This window comes from Giraffa tippelskirchi, chromosome 4 (genome assembly GCF_054371585.1).
Source record: "Giraffa tippelskirchi isolate mGirTip1 chromosome 4, T2T-mGirTip1v1.2.pri, whole genome shotgun sequence".
Classification (NCBI taxonomy): domain Eukaryota; kingdom Metazoa; phylum Chordata; class Mammalia; order Artiodactyla; family Giraffidae; genus Giraffa; species Giraffa tippelskirchi.
In genome coordinates this window covers 143,396,686-143,416,063 of record NC_137278.1, presented here as the reverse complement: position 1 = coordinate 143,416,063, position 19,378 = coordinate 143,396,686, and positions in this window count along the sequence as shown.

Sequence of the window (19,378 nt, the reverse complement as noted above, 5' to 3'; positions counted from 1 at the left end):
TCTCCTTAGAAAATCTGACTTTATAACCATTCAGAAAAATAACAAAAACTATCGTTTAACCAATACTGATTTCTGAATTTTTAACATAACTAGACATTTTAATTTGGACTATGAGAAAATATGCTAATGACAACTCTTTACAATTATGATATCAAATAATTTTCCAAATAAAATCTTAAAAAGCACAAGTACTTTTTTTTTTTTTTGCCATGCCACCAGGCACATGTGATCTCGGTTCCCTGACTAGGGATTGAAACTCCTGCAGTGGAAGTGTGGAGATCTAACCACTGGACTGCCAGGGAAGTCCCAAGCACAGGTACTCTTAAGGACTCTTACAGAAGACAGGATCAGCAGTTGGGCTAGTCACAGCAGACTTCAAGGATTTTTACTGTATGACTCACACTGATGTAGAGGGCCAGCTTCATGGGCATGCATTCTGTGCAGGGCCATACGGTTCTGTGCTTGGCTCTTCTATCAGATTAACTACTTGATAGCCCTTAAAAGTAGAGATCCCTTGACTCTACTTTTTGTGTATGAGGAGATCATACACAGAACAAGTAAATTTCCATGCAGAATGTGTACAGGTAGAGGGAAGGTAGGGTATGGAGAAATAGGGAATCAAAAAATTCTGGGAAACTGGAAGTCAGTGTGGATTGTTCAGTCTCTTCACTAAACCTACAGATGTGAACTTAGAAGTTCATGTGAAGCTTCAGCTTTGTCCAAAGCTAATAGGTCAATGTTGTCCTTTGTCAAGAAAAATTTAGGAAGCACAATGTCCATACCTCACTTTTCTCTTCATTAGGTTAACTGGCTAATCTTTCTCCAACCTTCTAGTAAAAGTGGTTGGGTTCCTAGGCCTTGATAACTTGTGCAGTACCCGATTTTTCTAAGATTGGAGTCTATCTTCCCCTTTCCCCAATCTACTCTGGAATTGGAGCACTGCTTTCGGGAAAAAGGTACTCATCAGGGATGAGGATCTAAAGTGAGTAAGGGGTAGGTATCAAAGATTAACTTGTTTTCCTAAGGACATCTTGCTGCTGCTGTGTGTGTGCTCAGTCATGTCTGACTCTGTGACTGCATAGATGGAAGCCTGCCAGACTCCTCTGTCCATGGAATCTCCCAGGCAAGAATACTGGGGCGAATTGGCATTTCCTTCTCCTCTCTTAGGGGATCTTCCTAACTCAGGGATTGAATCAGGGTCTCCTGCATTGTAGGCAGCCTTCTGCATTCCAGGCAGATTCTTTACCAACTGAACCACCAGGGAAGTGACAAAGACATCTTAGACAAAACTGATTCTCATACATGGTCCAGTTTAGCATCAGTAGTTGAGGACATGTATATCTGGGTAGAACCAGGGACCATGTCACGTTAGTTATTAAAAGATTAAGTGTATCAGATGGCAGGACTCTCATGGCTGGTTTTAAAATATACTGCTCATAGTTTAATGGCAAGAATGTTTCCACTGCTATATTTAACATCTGTGAAGGTTAGAGGTGGAAAACATGGAACTCTGCCCTCCCATTTCCTTAACTTTTATATCTTCAGGCTGTGTTGCTATAAAAGAAAAACATTTTGGTGTCAATATAAAACAAAAACATTTGGGAGCTAAACTATTTCTAACACTGCTCATGACCAACTGTTTACATCTAGAAGCTGGCAAGTACAAATTTGGGTACACAATTATTTTTGATAATAGAATTCCAACTGCCACAGAAAAATGAGGAATAGCGGAAAACTCGACTCTTTCCTTAGCTTAGGGAGGCATACTACAAAAACACTTTGAAACTCACAGACTCCAATTTGAGTATAACTTTGTATACTACAGTATGTCATATATTTTTCACTCGCATGTCATTTCTGACAATTCTACTCACCTAATGTGTGGAATTTTTTCCCACACCAAGCAATTCTCCAATTCTCTGCAAACACAAGCTGGGTATCCTGCAATTCAATTCAATTCTGCCACTATCTACCTGGACACAACATCAGATCTCACAAGGTAAGGGCTCAGACCCAGAAGACTGTCCTTACTTCAGAGGCCAATCAGAAGTACAGTTTGTTACCTACTGGCTATAAATTAGGGGTTCCCACAAGCCTTCCTCGTGATTAATTTGCTAAAATTACTCACAGTACTCAGAAAAAGTTTATTTAATAGATTACTGGTTTGTCATAAAATAATATATGACTCAGGGAAGGTATGGGGGGGAAGAAGCATGGGGCTTCCATGCCCCTCCTGGTGTACCACCCTCCCAGCACTTCTATATGTTTACCAACCAGAAAGCTCTTCCAATCCTGTCTTTTAAGTTTTATGGAAGTTTCATTATAGCAGGCACTATTGATTGATTGAATCATTGGTCACTGGTGATTGGTTCAACATCCAGCCCCTCTCCTCTCCCTAGAGGCTGGGTGGTGAGCTGAAAACTTCAGTCCTTCAGTAATGTGGGTGATACCCTTGGCAACAAGCCTCCATTCTTTGAGACTGTCTAAAAGTCATAGTGTTAACATCAACTCAGGTGTGGTTGACTAGAGCTTGTTATGAATTGTACCTTTTTATCTCTCATCACTTAAGAAAGTCCATGGGTTTCACAAAATCTATGCCAAAATGAGGATGAAAACCAAATTATATTTCTGATTAAAAATCACAATATCACATTAGTAACTCTGAGTTACATAAGTTATACTTGTATTGAAGAAAAAATGTTAGTGGAACAGTTACTTTTTGAAAAATCATTATGCTAACTGATAAGAACTGAATCTTTGTCCTTGGAAAATGTATAGTCTATTTCTAGAAGCTAAAACAGACACAAGACTGCTTGTATAAAGGGTGATATCAGTGGTATAGAAAAATCCATCCTGAAGAGTGAGAAGAACACTGTAGACTGGACTGGAAAGGAAGGATTTTATGAAAAAAAGTTTAAAAAATTTCAGCAAATCAAACATATTATTTCATATTAGTAAAAGAAGTATACAAAATGTTTAAGCTCATAAGACATTTGTGCCCTTTTCAATAAGACACTGTACCAGAAGTTATAAAAAATTGACTGCTGGGAATTCCTTGATGGTCCAGTGGTTAGGGCTCTGCACTTTCACTGACAACGGTGTGTGTTCCATCCTCGGTCAGGGAACTAAGATCCCACAACCTGCATAGTTTGGCCAATAAATAAATAAATAAATAATAAAAATAAAAAGTCACCTGTTATTCAATACTGATTCAAAAGTACAAACCAAGGAGGTAAAATGTAATTTTGTTCTTACAGAATTAAAACAGAAAGCAACTTTAAAATAAAAAAGAAATTTAGTTACTATTTTTCTATGGCTAGTTGTAATTGTCTAGTTCTTTTTTTAAAAAGTTATGCATCAAAAACACAAAGATTAGAAGATTTTATTTAATTCTGCAGAACAACAGATATTATAGGCAAATTGATGAGGGTTGACTTTAAATAGATTTATAATAAAGTGATAACTGGAAAACAGATGGAATGAAGCAAAAATAAAAGACTATAAATTGTTCTAATTTTATTGAAAGAACTCATAAAGGTACATCTTTCTAACTACTCATATTGACAAATAATTTTGCTTGCTAATTTACAAGCACTCAATTTACAGCATGAAGTAATTAATCCACCAGGTTTTCCAATTTATTTTAAATTATTTTGGGTTTCTAATACATCTTTGAGAATATCATTACCCTTGAACAAAAGAGAAAGGATACAGTAGTGTAGCCACTAGTAAAAATAACATGGAAGTTCTTCAAAAAATTAAAAACAAAACTACCATACCATCCAGAAATTCTACTTCTAGGTATTTACCCAAAGAAAACAAAAACAGTAATTTGAAAAGACATTTGCACCCTTATGTTCATTAAAGCATTATTTATTATAGCTAAGATACAGAAGCAATCTTAGTGTCCATTGATAGATAAATGGCTAAAGATGATGTGGCATGCATATTGACGTGTGTGCTCAGTTGCTTCAGTCATATCCGACTCTTTGTGACTCCATGGACTACAGCCCACCAGGCTCCTCTGTCCATGGGACTCTCTAGGCAAGAATACTGGAGTGGGTTGCCATGCCTGCCTTCAGGGGATCTTTCTGACCCAGGGGTTGAACCCGTGTCTCTTGCATTTCAGGTGGATTCTTTACCACTGAGCCACTGGAGAACCCACATATATGTACATACATATACATATATAGGTGGATATATTTGGTATGTATACACAATGGAATATTAGCCACAAAAAAAAGAGTGAAATCTTGCCATTAGTGACAACACGAATGGATCTAGAGAGTATTAGCTAAGTCTGACAGACAGATACTGTATCATCTCAGTTATATGTGAAATCTAGAAAAGAAAACAGATGAATAGACAAACTAAAAAATGAAAACAGACTGATAGATATAGAGAACAGAGGTAGTTGCCAGAGCAGAGGAAGATGGGAGGTTGGACAAAATATGCAAAAGGCATCAAGAAGTACAAACTTCTAGTCATACATAAGTAAGTCACAGGGATACACTATATAACATAGGAAATATGGTCAAGAGTATTGTAATAATTTTATGTGAAGACAGATGATTACTAAACTTATTGACCATTTTGTAATATATTTAAAAATTGAATCATTATGTTGTATACCCAAAACAAACATAATATTGTACATCAACTAGACTTCCGTGGTGGCTCAGATGGTAAAGAATGTGCCTGCAATGCAGGAGATCTGGGTTTGATCCCTGGGTCAGGAAGATCCCCTGGAGAAGGGACTGGCAACCCACTCCACTATTCTTGTCTGGAGAATTCCATGGAGAGAGGAGCCTGGCAGGCTACACTCCATGAGGTCACAAAGTCAGACATGACTGAGCAACTAACACTTACACTTGATACTTCAATTTAAAAAAATAAAAGATATAGTATAATTGCTGTGTAACCTACACATGCCAGTACATAAAAATATGTACATATTTTTTTTGCCATGCCACTCAGCATGTGGGATCTTAGTTCCCTGACCAGGGATTGAACCCACATCACCTGCAATGGAAACAAGGAGTCTTAACTACTGGACCGCCAGAGAAGTCTAAAATTATGTACATTTTTAATCATGTTATTTTTCAGTGCTTTTTAAAATGCTAGTGACTCATAATCTGATCACAAAAAAAATCAACATATCTTTCTATAAAAGTGGCTATCTTTTAAGTAAATAAAAGATAACATGCACACTTTTAAGTAGTTGTATATAGCTACTCTATTTTTATAAGCTAAAAATTACATGTTGAAGATAGTAACTTCCTTGAAGGCAAAAGCATATGTATGTGTGTCATGTGTGTATGTTATGTATGTATGTGTCAATGAGAGCTGCTCCCCCTGATAGGCACTTAGCTAACTCCCTCAACTCTTCAGATGTTTGCTCTGGTCTAATCTCGAGACCTACCCTGACTAGCCTATTTACTAATGAAACCTATCTTCTTCTCAGTATTTATGTATCTCTCTGTCTCTGGTCTACTTTATATTACAAATCACCTTCTATCACAGTATGTAATTTATTATATTTGTATATTAATATTACATTATTTATTGTCTGCCTTTCCCTGCTAGAATGTAATATCCATATAGTCAGGAATCTTTTTGTGTTTTATTCACTGGCATACTGAAAGAGCCTAGAATAAAGCCTGGGATATAGCAATCAGGCAAAAAAGATATGCTGAATTAAAGTGAAATGAAATGGACTTCCCTGGTGGTCCAGTGGTTAAGAATCTGCCTGCCAATACAGGGCACACCGGTTTGATTCCTGATCCAGGAAGATTCTACATTCTGCAGGGCAACTTAGCTCATGTGCCACAACTACTGAAGCCCGCGAGCTTTAGAGCCTATGCTCTGCAACAAGAGAAGCCACTGCAATGAGAAGCCTGCTTGCCACAACTAGAGAAAGCCTATGTGCAGCAAAGAAGATCCAGTGCAGCCAAAAATAAAATTTTAAAAATTAATAATGAAATGAGACCAGAAGCAACAGCATCAAAAACAAAAATTAGTTTCTATGAAGATGTAACTGTACAAAGCAATATGCTACCTTTTGTATTTTTTGTTTTGGTCCCACTGTGTGGCATGTGGGATCTTATTTCCCTGAGGAAGGATCAAACCCAGCTGCAGTGGAAGCTGGGAGTCTTAACCACTGGACTGCCAGGGAAATCCCTAACGTTGCTCATTGTAAAAAGTTGTGTTTCTTGGACAGGGTTGTTGGTTCAAAAAATATATATATATATGTCTCTAAGGAATACTACATGGTTCCCAGGTGGCACAGTGGTAAAGAATCCATCTGACAACACAGGAGATGTGAGACTTGGATTTGATCCCTGGGTTAGGAAGATACCCTGGAGTAGGACATGGCAACCCACTCCAATATTCTTGCCTGGGAAATCCCATGGACAGAGGAGCCTGGTGGGCTACAGTCCATGGGGTCACAAAGAGTCAGATGTGATTGAACACTCATGCACAAGGGATACTAAATTCATAGCCTGACATCTAAATCATAAGTCTATCGAGTAAATGTGATGCAACTTCATTTCCTGCAGATATCTTGCTCTGTTACCTCCTTAGTCAACTGACCACCTTATCTAAAAGAGCAGCCCATCCCCTCATCATTCTCTAGCCCTTATCTTGCCTCATTCCCTTCATAATTATTATAATTGCATAATATTATGTTGAATATTCATTTATTATCTATATTCTCCAGGAAAACAGGGAATTACACACTTTCCTCACTGCTCTATTTCCCTGTCTTTGGATCAGTGCCTGGCACACAGTAAATACTTGTCAGCATTGAATGCACTGGGAATTTGCATGTGTTCATATTGTTCTTCATATGAGAATGATCCAATTGTTTGCCTCCAGATTCAAAGTTGCGCAGCAATCATTTGTATTGTATTAGTTCCTCACTAATAAACAAACAACCAAATAGCAATTGTTCTTCATGCTTTAAACCACAAGTAAGATAGTTAAAAGGTTTGAGTAGATATGTTCTAGATATTTTTCCACCAAATATCAATGAAATTTAATATTGACCTGGAAGATTAAATCTTAAATCATATTAAAGTTTTAGATTTACTCTGCCCTTTTCTGGGTGGAACTATAATTTGATAAAATTAGAAGTAAAGACACATTTAAAATTCTATGGAATTCATTTAAGAACGTGAGCAAGGCCAACGTGAACGTGGAAGTAGTTCATACTGCTTTGCTTTTAAATTCTGCTTTTCTGTTTAAAATCTGGACTGAGTAGCTATCAAGATTGAATGGCATAGCTGCTCATCATTGTGATGGGTTGTCACTGTTGTTTAGTCACTAAGTCGTGTCCAATTCTTCCGACTTAGCAAATGCAAAAAGGAGTTGTGAAAATACTATCCGTAAAGGGTGTTGCTTACTTTGCCCGGGCCCCAGAATCTTCAGCAAAACTTAAGATACTTGCAAAGATGTTTTACATTTCAAAACTTTATAAACTTCACAAAAGAAATGGATGAATTATGGAAACCATACTTTGAAAGGAACTAGATAGGGAGTTCCCTGGTGGTCTAGTGGCTAGGATTCAGCACTTTCATTGCCGTGGCTGTGGTCAATCCCTGGTCAAGGAACTAAGACCCCTCAAGTCATGCTGCTCAGTCAAAAAAAAAAAAACAACCCACACAACTAGATAATTTAAGCATAAAAATGTTTTAAGTATTTATTTACTAAAATGTTTCAGACTGTTGAGTGACAAGAAACATCCTTATTTTCTTTCAATAACTATCCTCAATAATATAAGGTAGAACTTTCCATTTCTCAGAATGGTGGCTCCTTTAATGGTTTCCCACTTACGCTCTATGATTTCTAGTCATTTTACTAGAACAGTTACAATCTAACATTAAAGAATCAGTCTTAAAAAAAAAAAAACGAAAAGGAGCCACCAACTTGAAAGCTTTGATCTCTACTCAGTTCAAAACTCTTTCCATCTGCTCCCCCCATTTAGCCATCCCCAGTACAGGTAAAGCGCTAGTATTTGGAGGTGGGGGAAAATCTGGCTCTCCGACAACTCCTTTTCCTCCCACTTCACTTCCAGGCTTAGTGCTCGTGGTCTGTGGCAGAGGGAATAGAGTGAAAAAAGGGTAAATGCTTCTTTATATGAAAAAGAAGAGGGCAAATTCTTCCTTACTTGAGTGGTTGAGGACACAATCTTCATTGACTGATTTTTGAGATCTCTCTATGACAGTATCCAAAAGCTAGATCTTCAGTGAGTCTTCAGGGAGTCTACAGGGGTTTACCACTACCTACTTTCCTGATGGTGGTTATCGGGGTTCCAGCTTACCAGACGTTTCATTCCTCTACCTTCAGTGCTTCCTTCTTTTTGTTGTCAGCTCTCATACTGACAAAAGGGCTCAAGCCCACTTACCCTCTCCAGTACTCACATCATCCCTGGGGACTCTATTATTCTCGCCACACTAAATGGTGGCCATGAAGGCTATTCCCCTGATCCTGGCCTCTCTATCATCCTTCAAATTCTCTTTCCTCAGCTTCAAGAGATCAGCAAGTTCTATGGCCAAGCAAACATCCAACAAAGAAAATGTCTCCACTTCTTTTATAAATCCAATCTTCAGAAACAAATCTCATTGAGCATCCTCCACCCCAGTTACATATTTGAAATAGCTTATCTAAAAACACTGCTTTCTCTTAACAGGTCTCCTCTGTATCTCTTATTTTTTTTTTGATGAAGAGTGGACAGGAGTGGCTGTGGCGGTGGTGACAGGACTGCTTGTGACCTACTCATTTAATACCGTGAGGTTAAAGTTATTTTAACTTACAATGTGATGAATTCATGCATTTCATCTTCAGTTTTGAGGCATAACTATAGGACAATTATAGGAAAACTCCCATTCAATACACTATATGTCTACAAAAATATTCAGCTCTAACTATAGTATTGGTTTTAAATGCTGCCAGTCCTTGCTCAAAGTACTGGTAAAACTTAGTCTAAGTGAATATGATAAGTATCTCTTATTTGGTTCGGTTCAAACATCTATAACAGCCCATTCAAATCCCAACAAAGTTGATAGTAGAGAATGCTCAGTCTGTTTACAGGAACTCAAAATTCAACCTTCCAAGCACAGTATTTCCTTAGATGTAGATAGTTCATGGTTTTGTGAGGTATTAACTGAAGTGGTCAATAAAAAAGGACTAAGGCATTTAGGAACATATATTTGCATATTAAAAATCTCAACAAACACTGCAGCCATAAAACTTCTTTTACTCGCTTTAACTAACTCCTACTTCTACTATACAACGCAACGTTTTTCCACAAAATATTTACCAATATCTCACAGAAGTGGTCTGAGGAACCTGGCTTGGATCCTTTCTCCCTCCTCTTTCTCCTTTTTGTAATTCTTGTTTCCATAAGGAACAACAGAGATACATGCAAGTTCTTCAGCTTAAAGAAGTATAATAATATATTTGGTATCATTTCATTCAAAATAGAGGTTTTCTCTTCCTTCTGCTGCTATAGTTAAGAGGTTTTTATTTTGTTTTTTAAAATAAGGTTTCATGGCTTTTAGCAGGAAAAACTAGCTTTAGGCATGAGGCTAACAGAAAAGGTCTTTCTTATTATTAAAAGTGTGATATCTTATATTTTTGCACTACATTATAAAGTATCTCCTTGGGGTAGCTTCTGAATTTGTAAGTGGTCAACTGACTGTTTTTCTGGGTCCTGCCATTTAACTCTTCTGTGCCCACTTACATATGTTATGTTTATGAAAAGTTTGTTCCTAATTATATAGGCTGCGTCATTAAAAGGATAAGAGAAGGTCTGAGGATAACATACCTTCAGGACCACCTTCACCAGTCAAAGCTAGAGCAGATGTAGCAACTTTTAAAATCAAGAAGCCAAAAGGAACTAATTTTACTCATATCAAAATACAAGCATTTTATGAAATACTGTGCTTACCTATATTTTAGGTAATGTTTTTAAAATACCTGAATTATGACAAAAAGTTCTACTTCGTTTAAGAATTGAAAACCACGTTAAAAAGGTAAAATTATTTGAGAATTGTAATTATCTTGTAAGCAATGTCTTTTTAAAAAAATTATTTATTTGTGGCTGTGCTGGGTCTTTGTTGCTGTACGGCCTTTTCTACAGTTACAAACAGCATGGACTAGTCTTCATTGCAGTGGAAGGGTTTTTCATTGCTGTGGCTTCTCTTGTGAAATATGGGCTCCAGAGCACAGGCTCAGTGGTTATGGCCCATGAGCATAGTTACTCCATGGCAGGTAGGATTTTTCTGGACCAGGAATTTAACCCATGTCTCCTGAACTGGCAGAATTCTTTACCATTGAGCCACCAGGGAGCGCGTAAACAATGTCTTTTAAAAATGATGGTTCTTTCAAAATTCTATTAGTAACTGTAGAAGGAATATAAATCTAATATCACAAGAAATGAAAAGCTAACCATTAGCTAATAGTTTATTTTTAAAAACCCACTATCAAAAAATATTCTTATAAAAACAAAACATAGTAACTAAGTTGCTACAATGAAATAAAATCATTTAAGAATATGTTTCACTTTCTTACTTGACCTGATTTTTATTTAACAGAAAATATTTGTCAGCCAGCTAGCACATTTATGTTTCTGTTGTTTTTTCAAGTGGCCTTAAAAAAATTTTTTTTTAATTGAAATATAGTATTTGATTGACAATGTTGTGTCAACCTTGCTGTACAGCAAAGTGACTCAGTTATACACATACTAGGTAGGCCAAAAAGTTCCTTCAATTTTTTAACATAAAAGACAAATTTTTCATTTTCACGAACTTTATTGAACAATGTATTAACTGTTTTGTTCCACTACCTTCTGCCATTTTTCAGGTAACTTCGATTTCATCATCCCAAAACTAATCTTTTTAAGCAAAGAATCATTCCTGGTGCTTCTTATCCAGGGAATTGAAATTTTTTTTCCATTAAGAGAATTTGGTAAAGATCGAAATAAATGGAAATCCAAAGGTGCCATGTCTGGTGAACACAACAGATGAATCAAAACTTTCAAGTCAAGCTGTAATAGTTTTTGCCTGGTCATCAAAGAAACATGTGATCTTGTGTTATCCTGATGGAAGATTTTTTTCTCGACTAATTCTGTAATTTTCAAGTGTCACTTTCAATTGGTCGAATTGGGAACAGTACTTGTTGGAACTGTTTGGTTTTCCAGAAGGAGCTCGTAATAGAGGACTCCCTTCAAATCCCACCATATACACATCACCACCTTCTTTGTGTGAAGACCAGCCCAGTGGTTCATTACACTTGCCCCACGATCTCTCTTCCATGCCACATTACTGTACAATATCCACTTTTCATCATCCACTTCAATTTGTTTTAAAAACAGAATGTTGTCATTATGTTTCAGGAGAGAATCACACGTGGAAATACAGTCAAGTTTTTTTTTTTTTTTCACTTAATTTATGTGGAACCTAAACATCAAAGCAATGAACATAAGCAGGCTAGTGTAAATGATTTTCAGCACTTGATTTGGATATTTTGAGGGTATTGGCTATCTACCTTGTGGTACGTTGATTGTTCTCAATTAATGTCTTGATTTGATTGCGCTATCAACTTCAACTGGTCTACCTGACTACAGAACATCCTCCAACAAGAAATCTCCAGCACAAAACTTTGCAAACCACTTCTGAGACGTTTGATCAGTCACAGCACATCTCCAAACACTGCACAAATCTTTTTCTGCTTCAGTTGTGTTTTTACCATTCTTGAAATAATGAAGCACAATATGAAGAAAGTTTTTCTTCCATCTTTCATATTAAAATGGCTACACAAACATCAAAGTTTTGATTTAAAAAAAAATGCACGCTGCTATGACAGCTGTCACAATAAGAATTGTTTCAAATGAAGACACTATTAAAGCTCTCTTATGAAAAAAACCAAATGAACCTTTTGGCCAACCCAATATATACATTTTAAAAAATATTTTTTTTTCCATTATGGTTTATCTCAGGAGATTGGATAGTTTCCTGTACCATACAGTAGAACCCTGCTATTTATCCATTCTGAATGTAATAGTTTGCATTTACCAACTCCAAACTCCCAGTCCATCCCTCTCTCTCCCGCTACATTGCCTCAGCAACCATGAGTCTGATGTCTACATCTGTGAGTCTACTGCTGTTTTGTAGGTAGGTTCATTTCTGACATATTTTATTTGGCCGCACTGTGAGGCCTGTGGGATTTTACTTCCCTGACTAGCGATTAACTGCAGCGGAAGTGTGGATTCTTAATCATTGCTAGGGAAGTCTTGTGACATATTTTAGATTCCACAGAGAAGGGATATCATAAGGTATTTGTCTCTCTCTTTCTGACTTACTTTACTTAGTATGAGAATCTATAGTTGCATCCATGTTGCTGCAAATGTGTCTGTTTTTTCAATCTTTTCTTTCATTTTTCCTTTCAGATGTTACATTATGCTTCTCTCTTTGACATTCTTAAGTTATATGGTATTTCACATTATAGCAACTACTATTTTTTGAATGTTTGGTTCATTCCATATATTATGCTAAGCATTTATATAGATCATCTCTTAAAATTAAATTTTAATTCTGAAAAGGCATGGTATTTCTACAAGCAATTTTTAGGTAACAAAATTGAGGCTCAGTGAGGTTAGCACCTTGCCCAAGGCCACTTAGCTTGCTTGTGTCTTAGCTGGATATAATTCCAGTTCTGAGCTATTCTAAAACCCTAAGCTCTTCCTTGACAATTCACTAACACATTCTTAAATATCTTTGATTTCTCATCAAAAATGCTTGGTTTTGAAATTTCATTTCAAAAATGACTTAAAAATTAATAACTACACTTTGGATCACAGGGAAGATTAATTTATAAAATACTTTTGCCTGATTTAAATGCCATATTTTCATTTGTGTTTATAAGTTGGAGCCAAGTTATAAAACTTAAATCACCCTGAGCTATACAGTAAGAAATAGAAACGAACAAATGAATGGTACATACATGCCAGGAAAAGGTCAAAAGCTGTGACTGCTTGTTTCTGGAACAAAGCCTTAAAAACTGGCTGGGAAAATTGAGTTACCATGTAGCATACAAGTATCCCCCCCAAAACCAAATATGTGTTGTATGAATTTCCAATGATTTTAGGCTCAGCAAAACAATACATTTAAATCAATGTAATTAACTTAAAATATTTTAGCATAATTACCATTTTTTCCAAATTAAGAGTTAAAAAGAGCTATCAGTACAGTTGAGCTATTTCAAATCCTGAAAAGTGATGCTGTGAAAGTGCTGCACTCAATATGTCAGAAAATTTGGAAAACTCAGCAGTGGCCACAGGACTGGAAAAGGTCAATTTTCATTCCAATCCCAAAGAAAGGCAATGCCAAAGAATGCTCAAACTATCCCACAATTGCACTCATCTCACACGCATCTCTCACTCATCTCCAAGCCAGGCTTCAGCAATACATGAACCGTGAACTTTCAGATGTTCAAGCTGGTTTTAGAAAAGGCAGAGGAACCAGAGATCAAATTGCCAACATCCGCTGGCTCATCAAAAAAGCAACAGAGTTCCAGAAAAACATGTATTTCTGCTTTATTGACTACGCCAAAGCCTTTGACTGTGTGGATCACAATAAACTGTGGAAAATTCTGAAAGAGATGGGAATATCAGACCACCTGACCTGCCTCTTGAGAAACCTGTATGCAGGTCAGGAAGCAACAGTTAGAACTGGACATGGAACAACAGACTGGTTCCAAATAGGAAAAGGAGTACGTCAAGGCTGTATATTGTCACCCTGCTTATTTAACTTACATGCAGAGTACATCATGAGAAATTCTGCGCTGGATGAAGCACAAGCTGGAATCAAGATTGCTGGGAGAAATATCAATAACCTCAGATATGCAGATGACACCACCCTTAAGGCAGAAAGTGAAGAGAAACTAAAAAGCCTCTTGATGAAAGTGAAAGAGGGGAGTGAAAAAGTTGGCTTAAAGCTGAACATTCAGAAAACTAAGATCACGGCATCTGGTCCCATCACTTCATGGCAAATAGATAGGGAAACAGTGGAAACAGTGTCAGACTTTATTTTGGGGGGCTCCAAAATCACTGCAGATGGCGACTGCAGCCATGAAATTAAATGACGCTTACTCCTTGGAAGGAAAGTTATGACCAACCTAGACAGCATATTAAAAAGCAGAGACATTACTTTGCCAACAAAGGTCCGTCTAGTCAAGGCTATGGTTTTTCCAGTAGTCATGTATGGATGTAAGAGTTGGACTGTGAAGAAAGCTGATGCCGAAGAATTGATGCTTTTGAACTGTGGTGTTGGAGAAGACTCTTGAGAGTTCCTTGGACTGCAAGGAGATCCAACCAGTCCACCCTAAAGGGGATCAGTCCTGGGTGTTCATTGGAAGGACTGATGTTGAAGCTGAAACTCCAATACTTTGGCCACCTCATGTGAAGAGCTGACTCATTGGAAAAGACCCTGATGCTGGGAAGGACTGGGGGAAGGAGGAGAAGGGGACAACAGAGGATGAGATGGCTGGATGGCATCACTGACTCGATGGACATGAGTTTGGGTAAACTCCGGAAGTTGGTGATGGACAGGGAGGCCTGGCGTGCTGCGATTCATGGGGTCGCAAAAAGTCAGACACGACTGAGCGACTGAACTGATAAATGAATGCCAAGTCAGAACAGAACATTCTATTAAGATAAAGCATTTGTTCTATTATTTTCAAAACTGGTTATATTAAAAACATACTTTTATGCTCATATCTGGAAAACAACTCATAAAGGATATAGAAAATTTATAGCAGTCAGAAAAGAATGCCATGAAAATAATGCAAAGCTTTAGAAAATCACAATTATAGAAATCCTTTATATGACAAACTCTAAGCAACTGTCCAAACTTTACTTTATTTGCATTGTCACTGCAGTATTTTCCAGCACTGAGTATTTCATGAAACATACAGGTGACAGGTTGAAGATATTTTGGTTATGTGTTTGATAAGAGTTACTGTTTTCATCATTACGAGATTAAACAAAATGTTTAATAAAGATTCTCAAGCATTAAAAAATGCTTCTATAAGTAAACAGTAACCCTAATCTCTGTGGAAGTTCATAAAAAGTGATCTTAAGAAGAATACGTACAATAAAACATGTGCCCCTCCCCAGAAAGATAGCAGTCTTATGATAAATTTATCATAATGACTCTCATTTTAGAACGGTGAATGCTTCATTTAAAGTATAGTATGCTGGCTTTTTTTTCAAATTTTGTTTTAGATCTTATGCATTTATGAATCTATGCAGTTTCTAAAAATATGTAAAGAAGCTGAACCTGTGATCCAGTAACACTTTTTATTCTACTAAATTTGTCAGACTGGGAAGGAAAGCTAATGGCTTTATTCCTTTCATATTTTAAAGATTTCAGACTTGAACACTAGTAATGTAATGGGTTTATTAAATCTTGGTAACTTAATGGCATTTTGGTATATGTATTACTGAAATATTTGTCACAGACTTGAGATAACTGCACAGACTTGAGATAACTATTTTGTTTAAATGAAACTGGTATTATGTGTTCTCGGACATTATTACCAACGCAGTCTTTGTGAACTAAATTAACTATTCATGTTTAACCAGGTAATCGACAGAGGGTTCCTTTTTGAAACTAACGCTTACTCTTCAACAGCTACTGTTTCTAATATGCATTGAACAAATGTGTAATTTTTTATGCCAGACTTACACGTTATCAAGCACTCTAAAGTAACGAGAGGTAATCTTAGAAACAACATTAAAATTTATATTTAACCTTTTCAGGGTTGAACTATATTTCAAGGGTCAACTGTATTTTGTTGACTCTTTTGCAAGTGTGGGGAAGCGTCATACAAAAGAATCAGCTTTTATTTTAGGACAGATTTGAATAGGTAAAAACTTACATCCCATTAGTCTTGGGATGATTCACAGATAAGATCTTAATCTTGGTAAGGTAAGGGCAGTGATAAAGTAGATAAAATGAAAACAAACACCATAAAGGATTCTATTTAACTATTTTTTAGTGCTAAAACCTGGGAATGGATTGATTATTGGTGACTTACTGAAAGTCATCCATATCAACTCTTTTGCTTGGCATTTAAAATACTCCCAATTTACATAAATTCCACTATCCCTCTGCTTATCTTAGGCCAGTTCTTGCCTCTGGTCCATGCTCTTTTCAGCATCTGAGTTGGCCTGAATTGTGTTCCCACCCCCAAATTTATGAGGTACTTATCCCTGGTGGCTCAGACTGTAAAGCGTCTGCCTGCAATGTGGGAGACCCGGGTTCGATCCCTGGGTCGGGAAGATCCTCTGGAGAAGGAAATGGCAACCCACTCCAATACCCTTGCCTGGAAAATCCCATGGACAGAAGAGCCTGGTATGCTACAGTCCATGGGGTTGCAAAAAGTCGGACACAACTGAGTGACTTCACTTCACTTATCCCTGGTAGTTCAGAATGTGACTGTATTTGCAGGTAGGCCATTTTAAAAAGTAATTAAGGTTAAATGAGGTCATATAGGTTATGTACTAATCCAGTATGACTGGTGTTCTTACAAAAAAGGGAAATTTGGAGACAGACTCACAGGGAAAATAAATGTGTTCAAGTCATCTAGTCATTGGTACTCTGTTGTGGCAATCTGCCTTTTGTCATGTTCTTTCTCACTGAAAATGTCTCTTCCTTTCATCCACATCTATCCCAACTATGTCGCCGAACATGAAACTTATGCAGCCACATGGTGAAGCTATCCCTCACACGCCAGGTCTGTCCTCACTTCCCTTTACTGATGTAGCAGAGAGTTTATATAGACTCTACCACAGATTTTAGCAATTTCTAGCACATAAAGTAGAAATCATAAAGGATTTCATGAGTTAATACAGGTAAAATGCTTAAAACAGTGCCTGTGGGTATAAGCATTTGCTTTATCTGTTGCTGCTATTACTATTTCCTAGTTATATTTTTCTCTGATCAAATCATGTTACTCATGAGACTCTTTTTAGTACAACGCTGGGCATATTAATACTAAAAACACCTGATGCAGAAAATTCTTTGGTCTAACCTTATTTATCACATAGATTTTTCTGGGGCACCTGCTTAACTGCTTTCCTATACTGTGTAAAGGAAGATAAAATGATAAAAATACAGGGTTTCTATTTCTACCCTCAAGTTGCTTACAATTGGTCAAAGAATTTTACACTTCCTTCTGGCAAAATATTTTTGAGGACTTAACATTTGTCAATACTGTGCTAGCAAAAGGGAAAAAAGGATAAAGCAAATATAGTTCTTGCCTATAAGCAGCTCACCATCTAGTTGGGCAAAACCCAATTTTATAGGAAGTGAAGAAAAAAGTGGGTTCAGAAAATTTTCATAGAAGATGAGTCCCAAAGGAAGCTTTATGGGTTCTACTACTGAATAACAAATCAATCCAAACCATAGCAGCTTCAAACAACAAATAGCTCAGATTCAGGAGGGGCTTAGCTAGGTGGTTCTTGTTCAGGTCTCTTATGAAGTAATAGTTAAGCTGCTGGCTAGGGCTGGAGTCACCTCAAAGGGGCCCAAAGATTAGCTTTTGAGTTCACTCACAGTGGCCCACAGGCTTTGGTTCCTTGTTGGCTGGGATAATTTATTTCTAGGCACACAGGCTTCTCCATAGGCTGTCTGAATGTCCCATGACAAGGCAGCGGGCTTCCCTTGGAGTGACTCAAGAGAATATGCAAGAGGAAGAAGTCTCAATGCCTTTTATGACCTAGTCTCAGAGTTAAAGTCTCTTCTATCTTATTCTGTTTACAAGAAGAAATTCACAATGTTCAACTCACACTTAGAAGGAGGAGAATTAAGTAGTTCTACATCCCAAAAAATGAAGTATCAAATCTTTTGCATATTTTTTTTTTGGCCATGCTACACAGCTTTTGGCATCTTAGTAACCTGCTTGACCAGGGATGGAACTCATGCTCTCAGAAGTGAAAGTGCAGAGTTCTAACCACTGGATTGCCAGGGAATTCCCTTATGGACATATTTTTAAAACCAGCATAGATGACAATATTAGTTTAACGTATTTTGAGGGGAGGAAGTGGTCACTCAAGGCAGAAGGAAAACTGCAAGGTTCAAAGCATGTAGCATCATGTATTAGGATAGACCCAAAGTAGTACCTAAGGCTACAAATATAGGAAGGTGTTATAACATGAAGAGCTTTATGCCTCATGGAAAGGAGTTTGCACTTTTAACTTGTGGTGGATGAGGTATATCATTATAAAGATTTTAGGCAGGGGGGTCTCCTAAGATGTGTACTGTAAAATCTGGTGGTAGTCTGGAAGACTAAGGAGGGGTAAAACTTACAGAAGACCAATTTAAACAAAATCTCTTTCACAGTTCAGATGAGAGATGATGAGGAAATGATTAAGAGAATGGCTGAAGGAACGGAGAGCTAAGGGAGAATCCTAGAAGTATTTAGAAGGTAAACCATACAAGAAATGGAGATTAGTTGTGGGGCATGGGACGAAGAAAGGATATTAGATATCAGGCTTGTGTATCAGGTATGTGTATGATACTATTTCCCAAATCATCCACTTTTTTCTTTAAAGATAAAGGTATAATTTTAATTAGTATAAACATATATTCTATGAAAGTTAATAAAAACTATGAAATACAAATAAGGAAACAAAAATAATTAAGTTACTTCTAAAGGACTGAATTAATAATTTGTACATATTCTGTTGGGCCTTTGTGAGACTTACAAACTTTTTTTTACAAAATTGGATATTTTTAAAAACTTTCCCTTCATACTTTATATATCAGGTCAATAAAATTTCTTCCACATCATTTTTAATAACTGAATCCTGTTCTGTTGTATGCATGGAGCTTAATTTAACTAATATCCTAATAAACAATGCAATAATGAGTATTCTTGCAATCCAATTATTACACATATCCTTATTTTCTATGATACATTTCTAAAAGAGGAACTGCAGGATCAAACGCATACGTTCAAGGCTTTTGATACATACTGCCAAACTGCATACTAGGCCTTCAAGGCTTTTGATACATATTACCAAACTGCACACTAGAGATATGCCAATTTACACTCCCAGCAGTGTAACAAGTCCTGTTTCTCTGATCCCTTGCCAGTATTGTCAAGACATAATCACCTGTTAAAATAATACCTGAAGACCAAATTAATGTTTAACATGTCAGGTCACTCCTAAATTGGACTTACAATTAAACTTTTATAATATTACCATTCAAAGCTTAAGATTCTTCCATATATTTTAGATGAAAAATCTGAGGTCCAGTAAGTTACAGCGTAAATCAGACCACTATGTAGTGGGAGCTTCTGCCCCAGG